At 41.3% G+C, this 26,651-nt stretch overlaps 1 long non-coding RNA gene across 1 annotated transcript in view; it reads left to right on the top strand.

Annotated features, from left to right (window-relative positions):
* Nucleotides 1–26,651, top strand: part of LOC310650755 — an 852,012-nt gene that overhangs the window by 577,552 nt on the left and 247,809 nt on the right. The gene's annotated exons all lie outside the window — the stretch shown is intronic.

Genomic DNA, 26,651 nt, shown 5'->3' with positions numbered 1-26,651 from the left:
GCGGCGGCGGCGGGACCTTCGCCTGGAAGAGGCAGAGCGACGTGTGGCCGGAGCTGGGCCGGCCGGAGAGCCCTGGGGCTGCGTGGGACGCGAGCCTAGCTCCTTGGGAGGAGGAGGGGGGGCACGGAGGGGCCCTGCAGGGCAGCCGTTCCTTAAGAGGCCGAGCGGGGGGAAAGAGGGAGGCTCTTCGCCTTGGGACTCCGTGCCATCGCCCCCCCTCTTCGTTTTCCTTCTTCTCCTGCAGCTCCTCCTCCTCCTCCTCCTCCTCCTCCTCCACCTCCGCGGCCGACCGTTTCCTCCTCCGCTGTCAACTGCCTGGAGTCTCTAATCCGCTCCGACCTCTTTCCTTTTTTATACCCGGGCAACGTCATCCTGGATTGAATTCCCGGCTCTAGGTCGGATCGCGAATGAAACTAGTTTTCCCTCTTTGGGCGGGGGGGGGAGGGGACGCGGAGAAGGTGGGGCCGATGGGCGTGTCGGCAGGAGCGCGGGGGGGGGGGGAGGATCGGGGAGGAATGGGGAATAGCAGCTTTAAGTTTAAGGAAAGACACGCCACCCTGGCCCTTAGTAGGATCGCTCTTTGGTCCTCGGCTCTCCCTCGCTGCGGGCGAATCCCTCGCCTGCCCCCGAGCTAGGGCTGATCTCTTTCTGAGCGTTGCTGCTAATTGCCGCTCGGGTTAATCTGGCTAATGGCGTTGTCAAGGAGCAACTAACACCAACCCCCCCCCCTTTTCTGCCTCCTTCCCCACCCCTCTTTCCTTCGGAGCCTTTTTTCCTACTCCTAGGGTCTTCGGCCTTGAGAACCCAAAGCACAGTGGAGGGAAGGGCGAAAGGTTTCTTGGGTCCGGATTTCTCGCGCCTCTACTCAAGAGGTCCAGGGTTACATTGCACTAGTCTGTGGCTACAATTCCCGAAAAGAAGTTCTCTTCTGCTTTGGAATATCTGGCCCAAAATGCAGCTTTCGTTCCCAGACCCTACAACATGTTACAACATCACCTCTTTCGCACACCCATATTCTAAACACACACACACACACACACACACACACACACACACACACACACACACTTTCTACAATCACCAGTTCACAGTATTGATTCTGGACGTTTTTATTCGGAATCACTTTATCTATTAATCTCGAAGTCTTGGGAATTTCCTTCAGACGCTCACAGGGGCATTTTCTGATGATTTCAGCGGATCTCTCTTCCACCAAGCGGGGAAGAAGGCTTCTGACCAGAAAGCCCGATTGGTACGGGCAGACTGCAAGCCTCCGGTCCGAAACACTGCGGACGCAGATCCTACCGCCATCGTGTATAGGGCACAAGTAAGGCGCGCGGGCGTTAGTAGCGCAGGTTTTGAGCGTCCATCTTAACGCCTCCCGTTCCCCCCACCCCACCCTTCAGTCCCAACGGCAGGATTAAAACCGGCTGAATGGCGTCTAGGAAAACCCTTTGGGGTTGATGGGGCAAAAGTGTCCGCCCTGCCCCTGCCGCCTTGTCTGGCGCAGTAGCAACGTTGCGGAAGAGACTTACAGCCTTTTCACACCCTTCGGCGGGTCTCTGTGTTCACATTTCTTTAGGGCAGCGTTTCCCAACCTTAGGAACTTGAAGATGCGTGGACTTCAACTCCCAGAATTCCCCAGCCAGCATAGCTGGCTGGGGAATTCTGGGAGTTGAAGTCCACGCATCTTCAAGTTCCTAAGGTTGGGAAACGCTGCTTTAGGGGCATCCGGTGGAAGAAGAGATTCGGTGTTTCGGGGGCAGACAGCAACCCCCCCCCACACACCCACACTTCCCTGTTCTGCCCAGATTCATACGTGTTCTGGCTCTGCCTTTTACACGTGCTGCACCTTCTGTGGAAAAGGTGCCTTTCCGTTCGTTAGAACCTCTTGTCTATGGAGGCTGTTCGCTCCTGGAAGCCGCTTCTTTGTGATTTGCAAAACGCTCCGTCTGTCACGATTGTCTCTGGCAATCCACAGGAGGGGAACTGAATCAGATTAGAATATTTACTTCCACCAAAGTAGGTAGGAAATTGGACACGCTAAACGAAAACAAGCCATTAGGAGCTGTTGATGAAGAACAAATTAGATCCTTCTTGTTGTTGTTGTTCCTGCCTTTCTACTCTTCTTTTTCAACCTCCCATTCTCGATTTTCCTCAATCTGGACAGTTAACGAGCAATTTGGAAATGAAATTGGAAGGGGTGGCGGAAGAGTGGGTTGCCTTTTTTCTTGCCCTTTTCTTTTCTTAGACTTCAGTCCAGGCTATCGATAAGCAGTTTAATTATGGACTACGGACAAGCACTGTATTTATTCCAGTAAGTCTAAATAGGAAAGAAGTAAGTCTATTTGTCGTGAATAGTTAGCTCGTCTGAGCAGAGACTGTTTTGATGGATGGGTGGAAGGAAGGAAGGAAGGAAGGAAGGAAGGAAGGAAGGAAGGAAGGAAGGAAGGAAGGAAGGAAGGGAGGGAGGGAGGGGGAATGGGAATGCTACGATTTTCCGTTTCTAAACTAGCAGGATTAAACATCGCACAAAAAGATAAAATAAAGATGCTCCGCACCCAACACCTTTGTTCTATTCCTAACCGCCCATTCTTAAAGATCTGTCTTTTGACATTCGCTGATAAGTTCCATTTTACCGGCCCCTCCTCTTCCCCACTCCTACCACCAGAGAATCCATAATATTTGACATGAAATTCTGAGCTAGATGCATCCCTCGACACTGGAAATTTCAGGCAGCTCTAAACCCTAATCTCAAAAGCTCTTTACACCAATGCAGCCGAGTCGCTTCTTAGCGCGGGATTAAAGATGCAGAACCAAAAAAAAGGGGGGGGCGGGCAGGTGCGAGAGGAGTCTCCCCCCCCAAATGTCTTGTCCTCCTTTTGCAAAGTGGCCGGCTAATTCGCAACTTCGCGTCTCTCCCCCGCCCCCATTACACTTCCCGTCGCCGTTTGCTCGGGCTTCCCAGAAAATTGACTTTTCGGCCTTAAGAATCAAACCTTTCCCCCTTCCCGCGCGACCAAAGCGGGCTCTGAAGCAGCTCAGGGAACCAAAAATAGGCCCGGGCGTCGACCTGATAAATGTTACACCAACCTTACACCAAAATAGCTACAACTTAACCGAAGTCCTGAGTATGAGCGATCTTCTGGGGCACTTGGCTGGTTAGAGAAGGGTTTGTCCAGAGAAGGGATCTGCAGTTCCTCCTTTAGATGATCTTTCAGCTCTGGCTGCAGCTCGGGCAGCCGGTTCTTAGGTCCGACTCTGTCCGACGCCTTTTCGGAGAGGTGAAGCCGCTGGTCAGCGCGAAGGCCGGCCATTAGGGCGCCTAGGGAAGGCTTCCCAAAAGGACGGGGGCTAGCCGTGGCTCTACCGCCCAGCGCCAACGCCGAGGTCTGCCGCGCTTCAGGTCTAGACTTCATCGTGTTCAAACAAGAGCCACAATCCAACTATTTCCCGCTATAAATGTTGCCCGTGGAAGTATTTACGTGCTCAGGAGGAAAAGCGAAGGATCAAAGGTCGGAAGAAATCCGACTATAACTGTAAAACGCGTGGTAGAAGAAGCAACTTTTTGAGGAGGACGCGCATTTGATCCGAGGCATCCCTCACCGCTGAGCTGCCCTAGACCAGATTCAGCAAGAAATCACTTTACGTCGTTAATCAAAGTTTTGATTACGGCTTAATTAGGAAGGGCGCAATCATCCCCTTCTTGTGAACAGTACCGTTGGGCAGAGGCAACGGCCACCAGTCTTTGCAGCTACCGGTAAAACTAGAAAGCTGTCCGGTTTTCCTTACAAACCGGTTTAGGATCTGCCTCTGCCTTCTTCTAAGCAAGCGCTCCAGCATTTACTAACAAGAGAAATCCTACAGAAGTCGCTTTCTTTAGAAATTCCCAAAGCTTCCCTACCTTTTTTGGGGCGTTCCTTTTTTCTTTTTTCTTTTTGGCTTACTTTAGCATCGGAGTCAACATTAGCTGCAAACGCAGCCCCAACTCAACTCTTGAGATCCCGATCTCCCCTTGCTTTCTTTTTAATCCCTCCCCTCCCCAGCCCCGTCTACCGCGGCTACCTTTTGACGATTAAAGCTGCTAACTTGCGGCCTCTACCTCCGGGAATGGGACTGAGTCTGTCCTTGTTTGTCTGGGCAGCTGAGCAGCCGCTTTACTGCTGATCCTGATCCACTCCCCGAGTTTAACATTCGTAGCTCCCCCCCCCCAGCCCCCGCGAGCGTACTGTCCAAAACCCTTTGAATGGATTTGGGTGAACTTATCCTAGCCAACCATTCCGCCTTTTCACTTTCGCTTCCCCCCAAGTCCCCCTAGTTCCGAGTTCCCCTCTAAAGAAGCCACCGCTTGTCTCCGGCAGGGATTGGAATCGCAGATGACAGAGGAGCAACCACGCGCGTTGCTAAGGGCCGGCCGGCGTCCCAGCGTGGGTCGGGAGCGGCAGGCACAGCGTGTCTTAAGGTCGGGCGGCAGAAGCCGGTCGGTAAGGAAGCAAGTCGACGCGCGGCTGATTTTCGATATTAGCAGCCAAACACGATTCTCGCCCGCAGGTCCGGCCAGGCGGACGACCAGGTGGCTCGGAGAGAAGACGCCTCTCGCTTTTGGCTAGCGGCCCGATGAAAGAGAGCGAAGAGCCGGGAAGAGAGGGGCTGCAAATCGGGGTTATTTGGTTTAAATCGGGGTTGAAATGCAGAGGGGATGGATTTTTCCTTTCTTCAGCCCCTCGTTCGCCGCCGATTATGCAACGATACGCAACTCAACGCAAGGAAAAAATAACTATTATTTCTTCTTGTAGCCTGTCCGGTATCCGTTGGAACCCCTATTATTATTATTATTATTATTATTATTATTATTATTATTATTATTATTATTATTATTATTATTATTATTATTATTATTATTATTATTATTATTATTATTATTATTATTAAAGCCTGACGCTGCTTTAAGACAGTTGCCACGAAAAAAAGGGCAGGAAAGCGAATGACACCGAAAACTGGCTCGCCTTAAAGGGTGATTTTATTGTATTAGGTGTGCCGTTTGTTTAAAACAATAGTGATCAAAACGCTGCTTCCTTCCCTGTCTAAACTGTAGGCAGTGAATCAAGGAAAGCGGAGTTTTGGGCCCCATGTGTAAATCGGTCTGCTTCAGATAATCTACCCTCCGAAGAATGGAAACGGGGATCCACTTCTATTAAGAACCCCGACTTCGGAGTGATCATTTTTCACGCAGTCTTTTAAACTGTTTCAATTCTAATTTGACTCCGATACGAGAGAGAGTCCGGTCCAACGAAAGTTTCTGCCTTAATGTCACCTGTCTGTTAAATGGGGGAAATTTACACAAACTGTGTGTGTGTGGGGGGAGGAGAGGGGAAAATCATCTTCTGTGCGAGGAGTCATTTCCTCCTGTTCAAATGTTGTTGTTAGTTGCGAAGTCGTGTCCGACCCATCGCGACCCTATGGACAACGTTCCTCCAGGCCTTCCTGTCCTCTACCATCTTCTGGAGTCCATTTAAGCTCACGCCTACTGCTCCTGTTCAAATATCCTGATTTAAATGGCAGCTGTAGGATTTGGATAGGGCGTTGTTTGTTTCGGATTTCGGGTGTGTATTTTAGCTGCTAATAATAAGCTACAGTGACCACAGTAGCATGCCGTCCCTATTTGAAAATACGTTTTCTTTCAAAATCTGAAAAATAAGCCTTTTTCCACTTTAAGTCTTTTCCATTCGCTCCCCATTTCCCCGGAACCTCCTGACACTGGAAAGGGCCAGTAAAAAAAAAAATAAATCTAAGTGATTACTGCAGTAAGAGCAAGACAATGTAACTTCCCTGTTTAGAGGGGGGGGAAGAAAGAAAGAAAGAAAGAAAGAAAGAAAGAAAGAAAGAAAGAAAGAAAGAAAGAAAGAAAGAGAAGAGAGAGAGAGAGGAGAGAGAGAGAGAGAAGGAGAGAGAGAGAAGGAGAGAGAGAGAGAAAGAAAGAAAGAAAGAAAGAAAGAAAGAAAGAAAGAAAGAAAGAAAGAAAGAAAGAAAAAGATGCTGTAATTTGAAAAGTCCGCGTCTCAGCAGAATCGGGGTTCGTTTTAGGCGCAGCTTTATCCAACTTCCTGGTCTCCTGCTGCATCCCTGGCGGGACTTCTTTTGAACCTGCGCGCAAAACGGCAGGTGGAGGCCGGAGATCAAGCCTCGCTTTCCCCCCTCCACGCACGCGTCTCTACTACCAGAAGTGGCAAGAGGCCTTAGTGGCTCGGCTCTTTCAAAGGATCCCCGCAGGTCGGCGACGCGAGTGTCTTCCCGTGGCTTTGAAAAGGCAAAACGCCCTCCCCACGCCCGGCGGCGGGCGACTGCCCAGTGCACCTTGGCTGGAGAATCCCGGACCTTGGACAAATGAACTGGGAGGAAGAGCCGGGCGCCCTTCTTCACTAGCTTGCGGGGTCCTTCCAGGCCATCTAGCTGCTACTGGCAGTGGAAAGATGGGCCCTTGGTCTGATCCCGGAAGGCCTCCCCGCAGGGTCACGCATCTTGGAAGAAAAGCTGAGAAGGAGCTGCATCAGCAGAACATAACACAGTTAAATATGGTTATTTAGCCTTGACCTAACGCCAGGGGTAGGCAACCTCGGCTCTTTTATGACTCATGGACTTCAACTCCCAGAATTCCTGAGTCAGCATAGCTGACTCAGAAATTCTGGGAGTTGAAGTCCATGAGTCATAAAAGAGCCGAGGTTGCCTTCCCCCTGACCTAACCTGAGATACTGGAAAACTTGACTGAAACTACCTGTTTAGGACAGCCCTGCCGGGACGTTTTTAAGGAAGCTGAAAGGGCAACAGGCTTTGAGAAAGCAGAGATGCTCAGGGACACTAAGAAACTGTAAGTTAGGAATTTCTATTCAAGTGCTATCCACTACCACCGTTGCTTAGAGATAACTGGGGCCAAGGCTGAAGCTTTCTTGGGAGTAACTGCTTTTCACACCAGCTAAACCCAGGTTTATTCAAGAAGGGCTTTCCCACAGATCCAGAGCATGATTGGACTTGCTTTATTTTATTGCTCTATATTGAAATAAATTTCCCAGCCGAGTGTTAAATTTTTTGTAAGTCTATCCTGATGAAAGAAAACAAACTGACAAACAACCACGATTTCTTCTCCTCCTTCCATTCCCCTTTCTTGAGGGGAAGATTTGGGATAAATTTTTAACAAAGATTAGGTAAAGGTAAAGTTTCCCCCGCACATGTGTGCTAGTCGTTTCTGACTCTAGGGGCCAGTGCTCATCTCTGTTTCAAAGCCGAAGAGCCAGCGCTTGTCCGAGGACGTCTCCGTGGTCATGTGGCCGGCATGACTAGACGCCAAAGGCGCACGGAACGCTGTTACCTTCCCACCGTAGTGGTCCCTATTTTTCTACTTGCATTTTTCCATGCTTTCGAACTGCTAGGTTGGCAGAAGCTGGGACAAGTAACAGGCACTCAATCTGCTACGCGGCACTTGGGATTCGACCCGCCAAACTGCCGACCTTCTGATCGACAAGCTCAGCGTCCTAACCCACTGAGGGGCTACAATATATATTTGTGCGGGGAATAAGGACTCTTCAACTGAATGGATGGGGGTCTAAAGGATAGGGGTCAACTACTAGGAGGCAATCCTTGGAGAGTGTTTACCGTAACCTTTGGCATGAGCAGCTCAAAGCTAAGCACTTTAGAGCCACGTTCATTTCAGTAGCAACATTCAAGTCTAAGTTGAAACATAGTCATAATATTTAGCTGCATTGTACTCCATTGATCTTTATTATAGCTTGAACATTACAATAACCACAGTATAATAAAGTGCCTCTTGTGTCTCAGGGCTTCTGACAACAGCCCTATACACTGGGTCAGAGTTTTGATGGTGTCTTAAGTCAGTAAACATTTCACTTTTCAGTCATTCTTATTACTTAAACTTTGCTTCAGCCCTTCTCTTCCTCCTTTTCAAAAGTCCCATAGGAGTTCATTCAGCCCATTAAAGGCAGCGCTCCCCATAAATCTCAGCTCAATTAAACATGGATGTGGTAAACCTCTGGTTTTATCAGCAGCACCAGCTAGTACTGCCAGTGGAGTGTGGGACTGCTAATGTCATAATCCAGGAACATCTGGAGGACCAAGGTGTATCTCCACATATTCTTGGCAGCTGGTGTATCATCATGCCATGATGAGGAAGTGGAGAACCAAGTCTATAATGTCAGACTTTCCTTCTCCATTCAATCCAGCTAGTTAAATGTCCTACTGAGCAGAGAAAGAGGAAAAAGACTCTGCTGTGCTCTTTGGACACCCTTCCATTTGTGGGTATTGTGCCCAGAGTGAATTGCACCAAGTTCTTACAGTGCAACACTCAGGGATAATTTGTTTCCTAAATAAACTTCTCTTGAACTGATTAGGAAAGTCAAATCCATTTTGAAAACACAGAGCAACACACACACACACACACACACACACACACACACACACACACACATCCTCTTGCAAAAAACCAAAAAACCAAAACCAAAACCAAAACCCCTGCTCCTCAACTCTCCCCTTGAATAATATCAGCTTCTAAAGTTTTCATTTATATATAAACTTTATTAATGAAGATCTTTGCTTGAAATGTCAGGGGGGATTTGAAATTTCGAGTAAATTATGAAGCTTGCATGTCTTGCCAAGTCATGGGTCAAATGCATTTGTGGGGTGGGTGTGGGGGGAAACTGCTAAAAAGAGCATATGGTTTGGAATTTTTCTACAATGACTAGTGTTTAAATAAATTGCTTGTACTGCTTAACTTCATGTATAATTTTGACAGAAATTGGCCTATAGCCTTTTGATATGTAAACATTTCAGGCTCTTTTATGCGGCAGAAAGAGACACTTGCTTTTTAGCATCAGCTAAAGCAGCCATCCAGTAATGAGAAAGAAAAGAAAAGAAAAGAAAAGAAAAAGAAAGAAAGAAAGAAAAAGAAAGAAAGAAAGAAAGAAAGAAAGAAAGAAAGAAAGAAAGAAAGAAAGAAAAAGAAAGAAAGAAAGAGAAAATTCACCATTTTGGTTTTTTCCTATATTTTAACTATCAAAGTAGGACATTTTAAAAGTAATGCCCATTAGGAGATATATAAAGAAAATGAGGTGAGAATGTGCATTTATTCTGTGAAATGGATGAATCACAGCATTAAAGTGCAGCCTCCGTCATTTTTCTTTTTCTTTTTAGTGAGCGGAAAATTAGAGAGCAGAAACACTTAATATAAGACTGACTTGCAGGCTCTTAAATATCTGTCTTGCAACAAATCAATCACTGGTAAAGCATGAAAAGGCACTGGAAGGGATGGGTGGGACATTATTTCATTTCATTTCACCTCAGATAGACGTTAAGTTTGGTCTTGATTCATTTGATTCAATGGTGTTTTTTTAAAATTTAGAAGGTTATGATGGTACTTACATTAATATAGATTCAGAGATTCTAAAAAGTATTAGTTACAAATATTTTTTTTCAAATCTACTTTTCAAATTGGGGTATTTCCTACACTGTGCTTTAGGAGAAACTATGAATATATGAACAATGAAGACAAACATTTGAAAACATTCCAGACCGTTTGTGTTAGTTTTTTCTACAATGACTGGCAACAGCATTTCAAGACTTTCCCAATTTGATCTAGAAATGCCAGGGGAGAAATGGGACCTGCAATCTTCTCTGCGCAAAGCACAAGCTCAGCCATTAACCCTGTGGCAATCTACCAAAAGGAATGGGCTTGTGTGAGAGAAGACAGATACTTAAACACATGTCCCTCTTTAGTCATATTACATCCAGCTCAGTTCCAGTGTATCTGAATAGAAGTTATTGGGAGGTGTTTTTTTTTTAAAATATTAGGGGAAAAATTATTTTTTCCAAAAATTTCCGTGTATGAACAAAAATGTTATTCAAGCAGTGGTGGGATTCAGCCAGTTTGCACCAGTTCAGGAGAATTGGTAGCTAAATTTTGCTGCATTTGTAGAACTGGCTGGCTTCCAGAAGTCCAGTCTAGGTCTCGGAGGCCTAGAGGAGGCCTCCCAGGCCTAGAACAGCCCACCAGAAGTGCCTGGTGCCACTTCCAGAAGTCTGTTATAGGCTTCAGAGGCCCAGGCCTGCATCAAATAAGAGAACCGGTTGTTCAGGTATTTGAATTCCACCACTGTGTACAAATAGTGGAAAGTTGTACATAAATTTATAACTAGAGTTCTGAGCTTGATTGTTCCAACTAGGTAATGTCATCTTATGAACAACCAGCTCAGAGAGCACCAAGACCTCCATCCCATCCTGAGTTATCTAAATTCTCTTCTACTGAACTACATTTATAAATAAATACAGGTAGTCCTTGACTTATGACCACAACTGAGTCCAAAATTTCTATTGCTAAGCAAGGCACTGGTTAAGTGAGTTTCCCCCCCATTTTATGACTTTTCTTGCCACGGTTGTTAAGTAAATCATTCAGTCATTAAGCAAATTTGGCTTACCCCACTGACTTTGCTTGTTGGAGGCCATAATCACATGACTCCAGGACATTGCAACTGTCATATAGTCAAGCCAGTTGCCATGCTAGTTCGCATTTTGATCACACATGGCCCTGGGGATGCCACAACAGTTGTAAGTGTGAAAACTGGTCATAAGTCACTTTTTTCCAGTGCTGTGACTTCAAATGGCCACTAAACGAATGGCTATAAATGGTAAGTAAATAATCAGTTCGTCTGAGCATGAATCCTGAAAACAACTTTATTTTTTCATTTGAAGTTTTCTAGCATTTGAAAATGCTCTCCTGTGCTACAGTTGGGATTATAATCTTAAAGCCTCTTGGCTTCTCTTGAAAAGCTGAACAAGGCAGATGTGTTAATAGGTGAATACTACCAGAAAACTCCAAAAAGAAGAAAGCAAGCAATGGCAAAGCACATCCATATTTTTCTCATGAAAAATGCATGGGCATATCCCTGAAATGAACAGGAATTGCTTCAACGTGAGGGAGCCTTTAATTTCTTGTTTCTAGTGACTGAAACCAGATTGACCCATTCCTCGTCTCTTCTGTACAATAATCAACAGTGTCCCATGTGGTGGCTCCAGGATTGAAAAGTCTCATGACTGCATTTTAAGTCCAACCTTTCCATTAAGCCTTAGACATTTGAATCTGCATCAGCTTATGTTTAGATGACTGCTTTCTCCCCTCAGGTCCTAAACACATTTAGTAAGAAAGATGATTCATTTATTCCAAGGATAGCTACAACTATGTGGGTTGTTTTTTTCCATCTGAAGCAGGGGTCTTCAAACTTCGCCCTTTTATGACTTGTGGACTTCAACTCCCAGAATTCCTCAGCCAGGCACGTTGGCTGAGGAATTCTGGGAGTTGAAGTCCACAAGTCATAAAAGGGCCAAGTTTGAAGACCCCTGATTTCCTTCTTTCCCTCCCCAACACTCACTTCTCCAGAGAAATAGAGATAAGTCCTCCAGGATCTAATTGGTCAGACAAAAATGCTAACAAAGTAAGACAACTTGATTTTGCCCTAATATTAAATATAGAAGGTCTCACTTGGAAGCCATGGACTAAAGGGGAATTGCTCTTGTATTTTATTTCCTACTTTGAATACCTGAGGAAGATCTGCAAAAGAAACCTAAGTAAATCTACGTATTTACTACATTCATCCTGTTTTACCTATGGAAAAAAACAACCCTCTTTTCCTAACTTTCTTAAATGGAAGAGATATTGAATATGTATAAATTCTAGAAGCTACTGAAGAAATCCATTTATTGCTAATATATCTGTTTAACATGAATAAACCTCCTCATGTTGATTGGGTGGATAAGTCTCATACTGGTGCTAGACAGAACAGGACTTGGAGGGTTGCCTGGTGCCAGACAGCTCAATGTGTTTATTTCCTGTGTGCTTTAGTTGGGGCTACACCATAGCAGGGAAGGGGATTGGAATGAATGATATAATTTCAATCTGTTAGGCTCATAAAAGAAATGCAAATTTATTCTATGTGGCAGTTTGTCATATACGGATTGCTTCAGCTACACTGCACCTTTTGTTCGCTCCTTGAGGTAGCAGCCCCTGTCTTTCACACAAAACAACACACAGAGAATTAAAACAAATTAGGAAAGTATGAAATCAGAAGGTACTTTTCTTCCTCCTCTGCCATTCAGCTGCTAGAGTGAATTTGACAGTATTTGCTAGAGGAACAGATTTCACAGGGACTGGAAATTAATTTAGAAATCAGAATCATACAAAATATACATAAAGGTAAACAGTCTGCGTGCACTGGTTTCTGCATAAGGCTCTCTGTCTATTTCAAGGTCAACATCTTCAGTTACAGACATTAAATTGAGGGGGAAATTCATGTAGGTACAACAGTCTCTTCCTCTTATTCCAAATGCCAGCACTGTCTTCTTTCCAATTTTCAAATTATTTCCCTAATTGCCATTAGAGGATTAGATACATTTAGGATTAGTCACTATTTTGCAATGAGTTCCCATGTAAATAGCTCCACTGAAAAGCAAGGATCTCTTGCCATTGTATTGCTTCTCATCAGATGGAGATTGCATGTTTTCCCCTGCTTTCCTATATTCATTCCTCTGAGGTAAAAAGTCCTTCAGCCAAAAGCTTGAATGGTTGCAAGATTTCTGGCCCCTTTGTTTGGTGCATCTACATTTTGTTGCCACTTGTCACTGTTCCATCAACTCTTTCTTCAAGGAGCTCAATTATATAGCCACAACATCTGGAAAACCATCAAGGTTAGAAACCATTTAAACACCAACACACTTGCATGGTTCCAACGACATCTAGTGTGAGGGACAAAAGCAGGAAATTCTGGTGTGGATGAGTTTTTGTCTTCAGTAGCAGAGAAGGCTTTGGCCAGTTTTAGCATATCCTGTCACAAGATTTGGTGCCTAGTTTAGATGTAGATGTTAATGTAGTACTAGGCACAGGTTAGATGGTTTTCCAGTTGCAATGTATGGCAGTCCAGTTGCAATGTATGGCAGTGAAAGTTGGATCATAAAAAAGGCTGAGCGCCAAAGAATTGAGGCCTTTGAACTGTGGTGCTGGAGAAGACCCTGCGAGTCCCTTGGACTGCAAGGCGATCAAACTGGTCAGTCCTAGAGGAGATCAACCCTGACTGCTCTTTAGAAGGCCAGATCCTGAAGCTAAAACTCAAATACTTTGGCCACCTAATGAGAAGGAAGGACTCACTGGAGAAGAGCCTAATGCTGGGAAAGATTGAGGGCAATAGAAGAAGGGGACGACAGAGAATGAAGTGGCTGGATGGAGTCACTGAAGCAGTAGGCGTGAGCTTAAATGGACTCCAGAAGATGGTAGAGGACAGGAAGGCCTGGAGGAACGTTGTCCATAGGGTCGCGATGGGTCGGACATGACTTCGCAGCGCCAAGCCAATAATGGCCAGTCTATTATCCAAGTTGATCAAATATTCTGTTCTTTACTAGATATAATTCCAATCGGCTCCATTGGATGATACGTTAAGGTTTTCTATCCCTCCCAGTGATACAGACCATACAAAGAAGTCATTTAATTAGGACCTCCTGCATGGCCCAGCAGCTTTCAAAGGATTCTGATGGGAACACATGAGAAAGTCTTTACAATTGTAGCCCCCAGTTTATGGAAGCTGTCTATCCCAAGATATCAATTCAAGTTCCATTTCTCAATAAACTTTTATGTGGATAAATCCTACCATGATTAATGTTTGTCTAGTTTTGCTCTGATTACCTTGTTCTGATTAGGTTCTTCTTTACCCCCCATTAAACCATCATCATTCTTTTTACTAAAAATTTCTTACCATCTATTTAGGGGTAATCGTGTCATCTGAGAGCTCAGTCAATATGATATATTAAATTGCAGGTAATTTAAAGAGCTGTTTTATTTATGCATATTTACCTCAATCTTTACTCAGACAGGTTGAGTAGTTACTGGTGAATAGCAAGATGTGTTTTAGACTTAGAGTATCAAATATGTAGTACAAAAGTATAAAGAGAAGAAGGAAAATCAGTATAAATAAATCTAGAGATTAATTCTACTGTCACTGGGTTACTAAAACAAGCCCTGGGATGGAAATATTACAGCAACTTAATCTGTATACTATCCTTAACTAAGTTACTCATATTTTCTGGGCTTCAACAGTACACTGGATCATAAATTAACCAAAGAGACTTTGTTCACACAACACATTAAGCAGCTAAAAGTAAGGCTGAAGCTAATTAAGTGCAATGTATTGTGCAAATAAGAACTATTACATCTGGGATCTAGAATTGCAGAGGATCATAAGATTGCAACAAAGAGAAAAAGAAAAAAATTCTTTGCTGCTATCTCCTGATCAGTTGGAACTTTACAGCTCTAGCAGGAATAGAATTTCTGGCTAATTAAATGACCTGATTAAGGGTGTTGTATAAATTCAGCCATATATAGGTAACAGCTGTATACTGTACATAAAATAGTCTCTATCATATAGTTTTAGTGTTAGGTAAAGACTCGCTCCTCCATTTCCCATCCAACTTCCATTATCTGAGCTGTTTTTAACTTTGCAGGATGCAACCTAGGTCGGTCACTGGGACCAGAGCTTTAGCTTTTGAACTCATGCTGGAACCCATCCTCAAGGCATTTCTCTCTAGCACTATGTATGCTTTGGGCTTTTGTGTGTTATTTATATATTGCCTGCTGTGTGTGGCTTTTTAGATGTTGATTGGGGTGTTGATGGCTGGCTATTAAGTCATTGGCTGTTGTTTCCTTGTTTTGCCAAGCCTTCACCTCCTGAGTACTTGTTAAAACTGGTGTTAAATTAGCACTTCTGTTGACTGATGAGGGCTTCAATCACTTCCCTAGCTGTTTTTGTGCCTGCTTGTCCAACAATCTTATTAGCTGTGAAATTGAATGTATATTCTTGTTTATTACAATGTGAAGCTACCAATGAGTTAAGGTCTCTTCATCTGACCACTCGCTTGTGTTCTTGCAGTCTGGAGGTTAGCTTCCTCCCTATCTGTCCTATACAGTCACAGAGGCATTCCATGCAGGGGATCTGGTAGATTACATTGGAAGTATCTCTCACCTCTAAGCAATCTTTACAATGCATAATTTGTCCTCATATGGTAGCCTCTGGGCAGGGTGTGCCATTTAGTTGGTCTTGTACCTTGTTTCTTCCTTTCTCTCCTCACCGCCTTGCGCAGACACCTTGTAACAAATGATTGCGGGTTCCCATTCTGCCTGAGTTGTTCACATAGGTAACTGCTCTCCAGCTGTTTGGCTTGCTGGGTACTACAGTGGGTTCTCACCCTGCCACATATTGTTCTGATGTAACTCTTTTTGTATGTCAGCGGATGGTTGCTGTTGAAATTCAGAATGCGTGGAGTGTTGGTGGCCTTGTGATAAAACTGTGGTTTCTAGGCTTCCACCTTCTTGTCTGTTGACAAGCACATCTATTTTAAACTTTACTTTAGTATCTCAAACAACTGGTAAGAGGGATTCTATTTTATTTTTATTCCATTTTTTAAATTTAAATAAACATCTATAGTTACACCAATATAATATTTCAAACAGAGAAGCAGATGTGATATTCTTCAATTCCTTCTTTCTTTCGGCAGACCTCTGTATCCTTTCCTAACAAATGTATAGAAAGTTCTTCAGAGCTATAAGGGGCAGGGTGATTGATTAAAAATGGCCTTCTCCTCCCTCCAATATAACCCTCTCCTCATTTGTGGAATCTCTTTCACAAATCAAAGGAGCTGCTCCATTCATTTATTAAAAAGCATGAGCCTTGTGACTTGGAAAGGGTGGAGAAAGAAATCGGAATATATGGGTTAAATGAACTATAAGGAGCAGTAACATAAATGGATAGTTTCAGAAACTAATGACTAGGTCAGATGGGTAATAAAATCATGAAACAAATATCCAGGAAGACATAATGATGCTTCATATGACCAGGAAATCTTATCCTTAGTTAGATCAGGTCTCCTTTAAATCACAGCACTGAATTCCCCTTATCCCTGTTCTAGGCTTAATTTATGTATTCTGGAGTGGAGGAGTAGTCTGTTTTTTGTAATGATAGTTTTGGGAATTCAATGCAATTTCCAAATGCCTAGAAGCTAAACTAAAACCCTGTGTCTACATGATACTGAAGAATTAATTGCTCTCAGTAGATCTTTCCCTATCTCCTTTTTGTCTTTTTTTCCCATTTGTGATAGAGATAGGCGTCCTGACCCCTACCTGATAAAATTGGTAGGTAATTCTGGGGTGGGAGTTGACTCAAGTATAAGTTAACCATTTGAATAACTTTGGGACAGCTGTAGCAGAATATAACACCAACACCAACAAAACAATACATTAAGGACTAAGAAGATACACACATTTAATGACTGCAACTCAAATTAAAGCATACAATTACTTTTCAATGGCCCTTATTTCTCCAATCGCCTAGTTTTTGTAAATACGTTAATGAACCAGTTTTTTATATAATTAATTAAAGTAAAATTCTTGCTTATTAGGCGTGAGGCAAAATGATTATTCCAGAAACACACACACAATATTATGGTAAAATAATGTGTTTTTCAGGTGATAGTTTCCCAATGAGTCATGCTGATAGTGTTATGAATCACATAGTTTTATATATTATATTGAATCTAACCAAGAGGCCTGGTTCAAGGCATATGCTGAGACTGCCAATTTTGTTTAAATCCACATAGTTATGTCATAGATAAAACAACTTGATTTTCAAATGACATACAGAAAGCCATATTCTCCTTTTCTGCTAATAGCCATAGTATTGGAGTTGGAAAGAAGAAGTTCTGGTCCTGGGATTCAGCAATGAACAGAGGAGATGAGATTGTTTTTGGAGAAATACAGAGTAACTGATCTCAGGTCTCATCTCAGAAATAAAAGCTAGCATTGGGTCATTGAGATTCATATCTGGACAATTTTCAGGCTGAGGTGGAATATATATTTTTTAGATTTTAACATCTAAATCAATAGTTTATTAAGTTATTTCCAGGACTAGGGGTGTCTGCATAGAGGAGTAAAAAAAAATCAAGATGGTGGCTGAGGAGGCCCTTAATTAATCAGATCTTATTTTATTTTCTGCCTGTAATCATAAAATCAATTTGCATATGCAATTTAATCAATTATATTAAATAATAATGTCTATAGTTAAAAATGTTCTGTTAGTCTTTCAAGATAAACCAGATTAAAGAACCTAGTCCCTGCAGTTTTCTTGGCAAATTTCAGAAGTGTTTGCTATTGCCTCCTTCCTAGGGCTGAGAGAGAGTGACTGGCACAAAGACATCCAGCTGACTTCATGCCTAAGGCAGGATTAAAGCTCATTATCTCCACTTTCTAACTCTAGGGGCCGGTGCCAAAGAGCCAGCGTTTGTCCAAGGACGTCTCCATGGTCATGTGGCCGGCATGACTAAGTGCACAGAATGCTGTTACCTTCCCACCGTAGTGGTCCCTGTTTTTCTACTTGTATTTTTACGTGCTTTCGAACTGCTAGGATGGCAGAAGCTGGGACGAGTAACAGGCGCTCACTCTGTTACGCGGCACTCGGGATTCTACCAGCCAAACTCCCAACCATCTGATCGACAAGCTTAGCATCCTAACCCACTGAGCCACCGCATTCCTACCTATATGTTAGGACTGCAATAATATACCCATTGACCTGGGCGCAAGCACCATTCAGGTCAACGGAATTAAATTTTAAGTGAGATGGAGATGTATCACACAAAGTACTGTAGGTATATGTTGTGCAGCCAGATTTCTAACCTGCTCATTTCATTTTTTTAAAGAAAAGACCAAGTTCTACAATTCCATCCTGTAAGAGTGAAATTATATCTAATCGTATCTCATACTGTTCAAGAGAAAAAATATTTTGTAAAACAAGTTTCTAAGTTAGCTTGAATACAGTGTTTCAGATTCCTTGCATATCAAACATCAAGTAGCCTGGATAGCCAGGCTCTTGGCTGAACTCCAGGCATCTTATTATATACCATGAAAAGCAAATATCAGCCCTCCATCCCATATGTCTATAAATTAAATGCTTCTTTCATGAACAATTCAATGGAAGTATTTTACAATCAGCATGCAAATGTTTTCTCTGTTGTGCATTTGTAAGTAGTATCATATCCTTGATGGCATATGAATGAATAAGTGTTTAATGAGCGTCCACTAAGAAAAGGGTTTCAAATAAGTATTTTTTAAAGCATGGGTACATTCATAGATATGCATGAACAAGGAATGAATAATGCATCTAAACACATCATTGATTGGTTATGATGAAATATTGACAGTATGCAAAAGCAGTAAGAAATTCTGATCAGAGACAAGTCCGTTTTGATAGTCTCAAGAATAGTAGAAATGGACATGGAAGAAAAAGAAAGTGAAATAAAGAAGAATGAAAACAGAATAATAGTAAGAGTAGTAAGTGTAGTAGTAAGTTCTATACAAAAAGGAGATTAATTATCCCAAAAGAATGAATGGAAAATGGCTGGAAAGAAAGAGAAGGTGAAAGTTATTTGAAACAAACGGAAAGACTTACAGTATGCTACCAGGCGCCAAAGAAAGATGAGGAATTAAAGGAAAATATGAAAAAGGATGCTTGGTGATAAAAAAAATAATGCATATGAAAGAATGATTGCCTCAGAAAAAAAGGGATGAAAGGTATAATGTTTCACAGTATAATGAGAGAAAACCTGCCAAGAATATAGTCAAAGAGAATAAGGACAGAGTTTTAAGGTTTTAAAAAGGGGGGGGGGAAGGCAGAACAATTGAGGAATTTTAAAATGTTTTGGAAGTAGGTGTAGCGGCTAAATATGGAGCTTTCAGATATGTGAACAGAATTCTGATCAAAAGTTTACAAAAAGGATCAATGTGCATAATCTTTTCTGTTCAGGACATTATGCCAGGCCACAGAAGTATACATGTTTTCTGTGTCTGCGTGGCTGGCTGCCAAGGAGTAAAATTCTAGACTATAAATCTGCCATAGGCAACAGATAAAGAGTATTTATGTATTTATTTATTATAAAATTTATTGTCTGCTCATCTTACCTCAGGCAGTTTACAATCATTAAAAAAATAAAAACTGTACAAAGATTTTTTAAAATGCTATATAGAGTCAAATACTGAGACCCATTAAAAGATGGGGTATAGTTCTAGCACAAGCTAGCCAAAGTTAAAAACAAGCTTTTGGGAAAGTCCTATCCCAATACCTCTGAGAGAACGTAATGCCTGTATGACGCAACAAAGAGCATGAATTTGAAAATTAATTCATCAAACACCAAGTTATTTCAAGTTTCTGTTATACTATCCTAACTCCATTACAATACTTTCCAAGATTTCTATGAACTCCAATTTTCTGTCCTTATCTACCTCAAATGGCTGACTTTAATCATTTAATGTCAATTTATACGTGACGTAATCAACACTGAATTGTTTTGAGTTTCTTTCTGACCCTTTCTATTTTCCCAGAACTGAGATATCTTTTGAAATGGCTCCACATGTTCCTGGCATTCTACTACAATATGAATGTAGTAGAAACAAGCACAGTTTGCAAAGACAAAAGTATAGTGAATGGCATCGATAAGCTAGATTTTACTCTATTTTCTCTTTACCTCATCAGAACTTTAATTTCAACATGCTGCTATATTTGTTTATGGGATAATAAGATGGAGAGCCATTAGAGATTTTTAAAAAGTCATGCTGACAGTTTCAGTTGCCATCTCGATCTTTATTACCCCTTTTCTGCTGCTGCTGCCGTCCCCACCCCCCCACCCAAAGGAGCCCTGAGATAGGCAGAATTTAAGAAAAGAAAGGTATTTCAACTCACACTACTTCAAAATGGAGGCTGGGTACTCTTTATTTAAGCTGCAACATCCCTGATTGTTGTGAGCACATTAGATGCCTAACAATGCCTGCCTACCTGCCTACCTATGGATGCCAGTTACATTGCAGCTCCTCTTGTAAAGACAGTATTGATTGATTATGTTAGATATAGTGGCATGATTGTTCAGGGGTGCATGTTGTATGCGCGTGAAGAAGTACATTTGAAAGAACGATGCCAGATGTGTGATGCAGCTTTAAGGAGGTCCTCAGCAAGTGGCTCCAATACCAACATTCCATTAAACTGAACTGGTTACTTTTTTCCTTTTTCCTTTTTCAAATAGAGCTAGACTGTTGACATGGGGAAAAAAATTAAATATGTCAGACAAACTGTGCACATTGAAACAAACAGAACATTGATTGTATTCTTCACCGGTTTCTGCAAAATAGCATTTCATATTGCATGTCAGATCTCTACTTTTCCCTGCCTGTTAACATATATTTTATTGTGAAAGGTATTAGCATGCCAGCTTTCCCCTATATTTGATTATGGCTGATAGCAATCAAGGTAATTTTATTGCCAATAGCAATGATGCCAGAAATAACATAATTTAATAGCATGTGGTTTAGGCCTTGTTTATAACTACCCTCTATACTCTCTGCAGTGATCATATAAATAGCTAATATCTAATGCCCTGGATTAATTTTTAACAAATGTTGACATTGCTTGAGTGCAGTCTGATGAAACTTACAATCTTGTCATGAAACGAATTGTTTCATTAAAAAAAAGTCTTTTTATTACAACATTCCAAGATGTGTTGTTCTTAGAATGGAGCTGGCTATGCTTTTAAGCATAATCATAAACAAGTACAACACTGCTAAATAACATGGAAATGTAACCTAACAAGAGTAAAATAATTTAAAAAGTAACATCCTCCCCCACTATTATGTTTTAGGAATATGAGTTGACTAAGGACTCTACAATCTATACATAAATTCCAACTTTAATTCCTAACATACTGTATGTACCTGAAATCCACCCATATTAAATGTGAGAGGCTGGTTCTTTTTCTTAAAAGCTGATCAAAACTTGGAGCATGGAAAAAGAGAGCTTTTCCAATATTACTGTTTCCCCTTATCATGGGGAGTAAGATTCATTTCTAGCCAATAACCTAGTACTTAAAATAGCTAAATTAGACAATATTTCAAAGGTCATCCATTCCAATCCTTTACTAACACAAGGAAGCTTCTGATGACAGATGGCCTTCCAGCCTCTGCTTAAACTTTTCTATGGAAAGAGAGGGAGGTGCCATCTTCCAAGTAGCCTCTTCCATTCATTGAAAATGTTGGCACCAATAAAGCAGGTGAAGTGTGTTTGTTCATCTTGACCTACAGAGAGAATGAATCTTCCTCCTTCAATAGTTGTGGAGTTAAAGACCAAAAGAATTTTGTTATTTCCAGGATTATTAAATTACATATCTAATATACTTCCTGGGTATTAGAAGAGTTTAGAACTGAATTCATCCTATCCATGGTCTGGTTACATCTAATGAGGATAATTATTACAGGGCTTAACTATAATTCTCTATTGATTCTCTTGTGCATGAAACGCTTCTGCTGGCAAGCCAGACTGGAGAATTTTAACAAAAGGCATCTTTAACTTATGTAAATATTATTAGATTGAGGGCTCACTTTAGCTAGCTTGCAAACTAAAAGCCCATTCCTCCAGTGAGTTAAAATGAGATAAGGGAGGGAATGGAGAATGGCACAATGGAGGAGTGGGAGGAGGAATAAACCGAGGACTGGGAAAAAAACCAGTTAATTCCATCCTGTCAGCAGTGGATATTAAAGATTATGAGCTGGCACACTCAGTTATGTGTAAATCACAATAGCAGCACTGTTAAATTTTTATTTGATTTTGCAGAGGTAGGTAGGATTCAGAACACAGACTTGGTATCTTCTGCTGTAATTGCATCTGGCAAGCTGCGACCAGAGCTTCTAGAGGTATTTTCATATGAGAGAAAGGCACCACTCCCAAACATTTTAAAGCTCCCGAGTGACTGACTTTTCTTTGAATTCATTTGAGTCGTTGTGCCTCCAGTTCATAACTACTGGTATCTTGAATTAAGTCTAGGGGCAAAAAAAATGCATGGTTTTAAGAATTCATGCTGTTTATGCTGTTCAATACAACTGGGTATCACATTCAGACTGATTTCTATTTGTGTAATTAATAAACCATCTGATTTTTTTTCTTTTAAAAAGTACCTCAACATGGCATACAGCTGTTTAACATTAAAAAATTCAAATAGGCCAAGGAAAAGCAATTAAAACTCTACCAAAGGTAAGGCTTTTTAAAAAAGAACCGTAAAAAACTTTGTGGCAAAGAAATTTTCATTCAATCACTTCAGAAGCAGCAGTGTCACTTCTGACATTTGACACAGCTTTCGAGGAACTTCTAATTAGAAGTTGAACTTGTTTTACATCTCTCTTGGTGGTGGAATACAGAGCAGAACCCAAGCCAACTCCAAAAGGAGAAATGGTAGCCTTCCAACTCAGCTTGATTTCAAGCAATTAACACTTTACATATTTGGTAATATATTCAATTAATCCTGAAAAAAAATACGATATAGGTAGTCCTCCACTTGCAACAGTTCATTCTGTAACTGTCCAACGTTACAATGGCACTGACTTATGACCATTTTTCACACTTACAACTGTTGCAGCATCGCCATAGTCGTGTGATCAAAATTCAGACGTTTGGCAACTGACTCCTATTTCTGACGGCTGCAGTGCCCCAGGGTCATGTCATCACCTTTTGCCACTTTCTGACAAGCAAAGGGTATGGGAGAGCCAGATTCACTTAACAACCATGCTACTAACTTAACAGCTGCAGTGATTCACTGAACAGCTGTGGCAAGAAAGGTGGTAAAATGGGGCAAAACTCACTTAACAAATGTCTCGCTTGGCAACAGAAATTTTGGGCTCAATTGTGGTCATAAGTTTTTTTTTTAATTGAAAAGTTTTAACATACATTTTATCTTTAACAATCCCCCCTCCCCCTCCCCTACCCATCCCTCCCTCCCCCTCCCCCCCCCCGACTTCCCAGAGCTAAGTACAAGGTATAAAAACAAAAAAACAATCATGAACATCCATATGCTAACAACCATAAACTCTAAAATCTATCGCTCTCTAGCTCATATAAGATAACTACAAACACTATTAATATTAAATATAAAAAAAAGAAAAAAGAAAAAAGAAAGGAAGACTTATTCAAATGCTACATGAAACTTTTTAGTCCCATATTTGTTCTGGATATACTCAATCCATTTTCTCCACTCCATAATATAACGTTCTTGCGAGTGATCTTTCAAATAAGCCGAGATCTTTGCCATCTCTGCCAGGTCAGAAACCTTTAAAGTCCATTCTTCTATAGTCGGCAGTTCCTCCTTCTTCCAAATTGTGGTCATAAGTTGAGGACTACCTGTACTGCTATTATAAGAATCTCAAGAAAACAAGTTTCATGGGGGGGGGGAAAGAACATTGGGGAGAACTCATCTTCACAGTGATGTCAGAAGCTGAGCCAACAGATCTACTACAGATAAAAGTACATTAAAAAGAAGCTGAACGCAATGGGAACCAGGAACTTAAGATGTATTTGTAGAAGAACTATTAAGATAATGGACTAAGAATGAATGGATACTGAAAGAATATGGTGAGAATGAAAAATGAATGAAATTAGCTGAAATGGGTTCATCAGACTTGAATGTGTTTTTGTCTGTTTCTGCATAGAGTTAATGGATCCCATCTTGTTTTGTTTTGCATAGTGAGATATCCAGAGTTAGGCTGGAGGTCAGCAGTGCCTAAACAGAACTAAATAAAGTTAAATATGTTATTACACAAAACATGCATGTGCAAATATAAACAAATTTGCAATCTGAATTTAATGCACCTGGAATACTGTATCCAGTTTTGGTTGTCAGCATGTAAAAAAGATGTTGAGACTCTAGAAAGGATTTTCTGACTGAGTGGGGGTGGGTGTGGGTGGGGTTGGTCTAGAAGACCAACTGACCAAAAGACTTTTTTGAAAGTTCAGGACAGGAGTCCCTGCAGTGGGAAGCCGGAAAGGGAAAATAAAAAAGGTTAAGAGGGCTGCTTGCAATGGAGGCATCATCTTTAATTTTTCTAGTTCAGGAATAGATTAGCTTGAAAAATTCTCTTCTAGGGAATCTGGCTCATTATTCCATCTAAATTGATGTTTGTCAGTCTGTGCAATTTTAAGATGTGGTGGTTTCATTCTGCCTGGGAAATTCTTGGAGTTGAAATCTGCACACCTTAAAGTTGCTGAGATTGAGAAACACTGATCTGAATAGTGCCGTTAATTGAATTAGCAGTAACCTCTCAGAGTTTTAGAAACCAGTTTTTCATCTTTGTGTAAAGATACTGGGATTAATATTGAGAATTTCTGCATATCAATCTTGGTTTGTAACCCAAACCGTAATATAGCCTTAATTTTTCTGAGCTGGAAGAAATTAGATCCTACATAAAGCAATGTTAGCCTTAAAAAACAATGTAAGGATAAAGATGTACTTTGGGAAGCTTGAGACAAGGTATCCAAAACCTGTCACTATAAAAACATCTCTATAATAATAATAATAAGTTGGAAGGGACCTTGGAGGTCATCTAGTCCAACCCCCTGCTAAGGCAGGAAACCCTATACCATTTCAGACAAATGGCTGTCCAGTCTCTTCTTAAAAACTTCCAGTGTTGGAGCATTCACCACCATCTCTGGTGAAAATCATCTTAGCTACTTCATTGTCATTTAAAATAAAGGCAAAGAATCACATGCATCATTCTAGCTTGAGTTGACCTTCACTACATCTCACTGATTATTTTTCTCTGCCTTCATGACTTATTTTTCAGCAAAGGATGTTGTAATGTATTGGGATTTTACTTGAACTGTTTTCACTTGTCTTTTGAATGCTGCTTAAGGTTGCTCAGTTGAGGTGTCTATGTATCGGTCGCTGACTAGCCAGACATGCAGTCTCCAAGAAGATCATTGGGGGTGGGAATGGGTTCCTTTAAACCTATTGGCCGCCGTCTAGTGGCCAACCGTATAAGTAGCTGCGCAGAAGCCTCTGATTCAGTTCTGTTCCTGTTTGCCTCAATAAAGAAATGTTCCTGTTTGAAATCTCTCGTCTTGCTTCCTGCCTCCAAAGAACTCACTACACAACAGATATATAAACCAAATATTTGCACCAGCATAACTTCAGAGAATGTGGAACAGGTTGATTTGTATTTATACCCCAAAATGCTTGTGTTGGTTACCTTCATTGGCATTTACTACAAGCCTACTCCTAAAATTTCAACTCAGCTTTGTAAATGTTATAGATACTTACATGATGCAGTTATTAGCCCCAAGACTTCCACTCTCAGAGGAATGAGTTGGATTTTGCTTTCTCCGTATAAGCGGGTTTACACCTGAAAGAGATTAGTTAGGGACCACCAGTAACTTGAAACCTTAAGCTCCAGTATTTTGTTTCCAGTTTTGCTCTGAAAGATATTCCAGGTGTTCTGATTAATTAGCAAGCACAAGTCACTGTGTCACCGGCCAGTGTGCAACAGCTGATTGTGGATCACACCTTCTTTTAGGAATGATTTCAATTAAGATTTAGTTAGCAGACATTTCCCAACATTTCAAAACACTTATGTTTCAAACATTTCAAAACATGTAATGGAGATGATTCTAAGGAAAGAACAATTCAAAGAAAAGCTTATGTTGGGAGAAAGGAAAAAGACATGCAGCATCTACTCCACTTCCATTCCCTCACACAAGGATAGGTAATGTTATAGAAAATAGTAAAAACAGTAAACATCTCAGAATATATTCATGTCAAATCATTGACTGCAAGATAGGATGTCTAAGGATGTTTTTATGTAAACAAGGCTTTTATCCCAAATAAGGTTATTTACCCATTTTTTGGAGCATTTTTTAAATAAAAAAGCTGTTCCATACTGAAAAATAAGAGTTACTGTTTCTCCCCAAAATGCATTGCAACATGTCAATGAAGACTCAATCATCCAAGATGAGGGATTCTACTTGAATGAACAAAATCAAAGTTGTCATCTGTCTTCCCCTGACAGTCTTCTTGTGCCTTTTGAAGTTCCTAAGATAATAGGCACACATATAACAGCTATAGCCTTTCCCCACTATTATTGGAAGAAAAGACAAAGCAATATGATTGGCTTATTAGTTGCTGCTCTCAGTGCCTCTACACTGAAAGGGCTTTTGGTGATTCAGAGACTAAAACAGTGAGCAATGAATGGACCTGCTGGATCTGTACCTGGTTAAGAATGTCAAATATATAGTACATAATGCTGCCTGCTCCAATTTGGCTGATCCCGTGATATTTTTGGATATGTTTGGAGCCACAACTCCTAGAATTTTGAGCAGATAAGTTAAACAGAAGCATAATTCTCCTTCTTATTGAAAATTAAGATTGGAAGTGGGACTGGACTTATCTTTTCTGCATTGCAAAATGTATGTGTGTGTATATGTATATATATGTGTGAATATGTGTGTGTGTGTGTGTATATATGTATATATATATGCGTATATACACACACACACACACACACACACACACATATACACACACACACACACACACACACACACACACACACACAAAATGTATATATATTCACTCTAGGAAATAAATGACATCTCAAAGTCCACTAAGAAATGTCAGCTTTGAATCCAGCAGATATGTTCGGTCATTAAATGTGCAATATCCAAACAGAATTTATAACAAATGGAATGTTAACCACCCTTCTTGCC

Source organism: Vipera ursinii (assembly GCF_947247035.1).
Source record: "Vipera ursinii genome assembly, chromosome: 1".
In the NCBI taxonomy this organism is placed as follows: domain Eukaryota; kingdom Metazoa; phylum Chordata; class Lepidosauria; order Squamata; family Viperidae; genus Vipera; species Vipera ursinii.
This window is presented reverse-complemented; position numbering and strand designations above follow the sequence as displayed.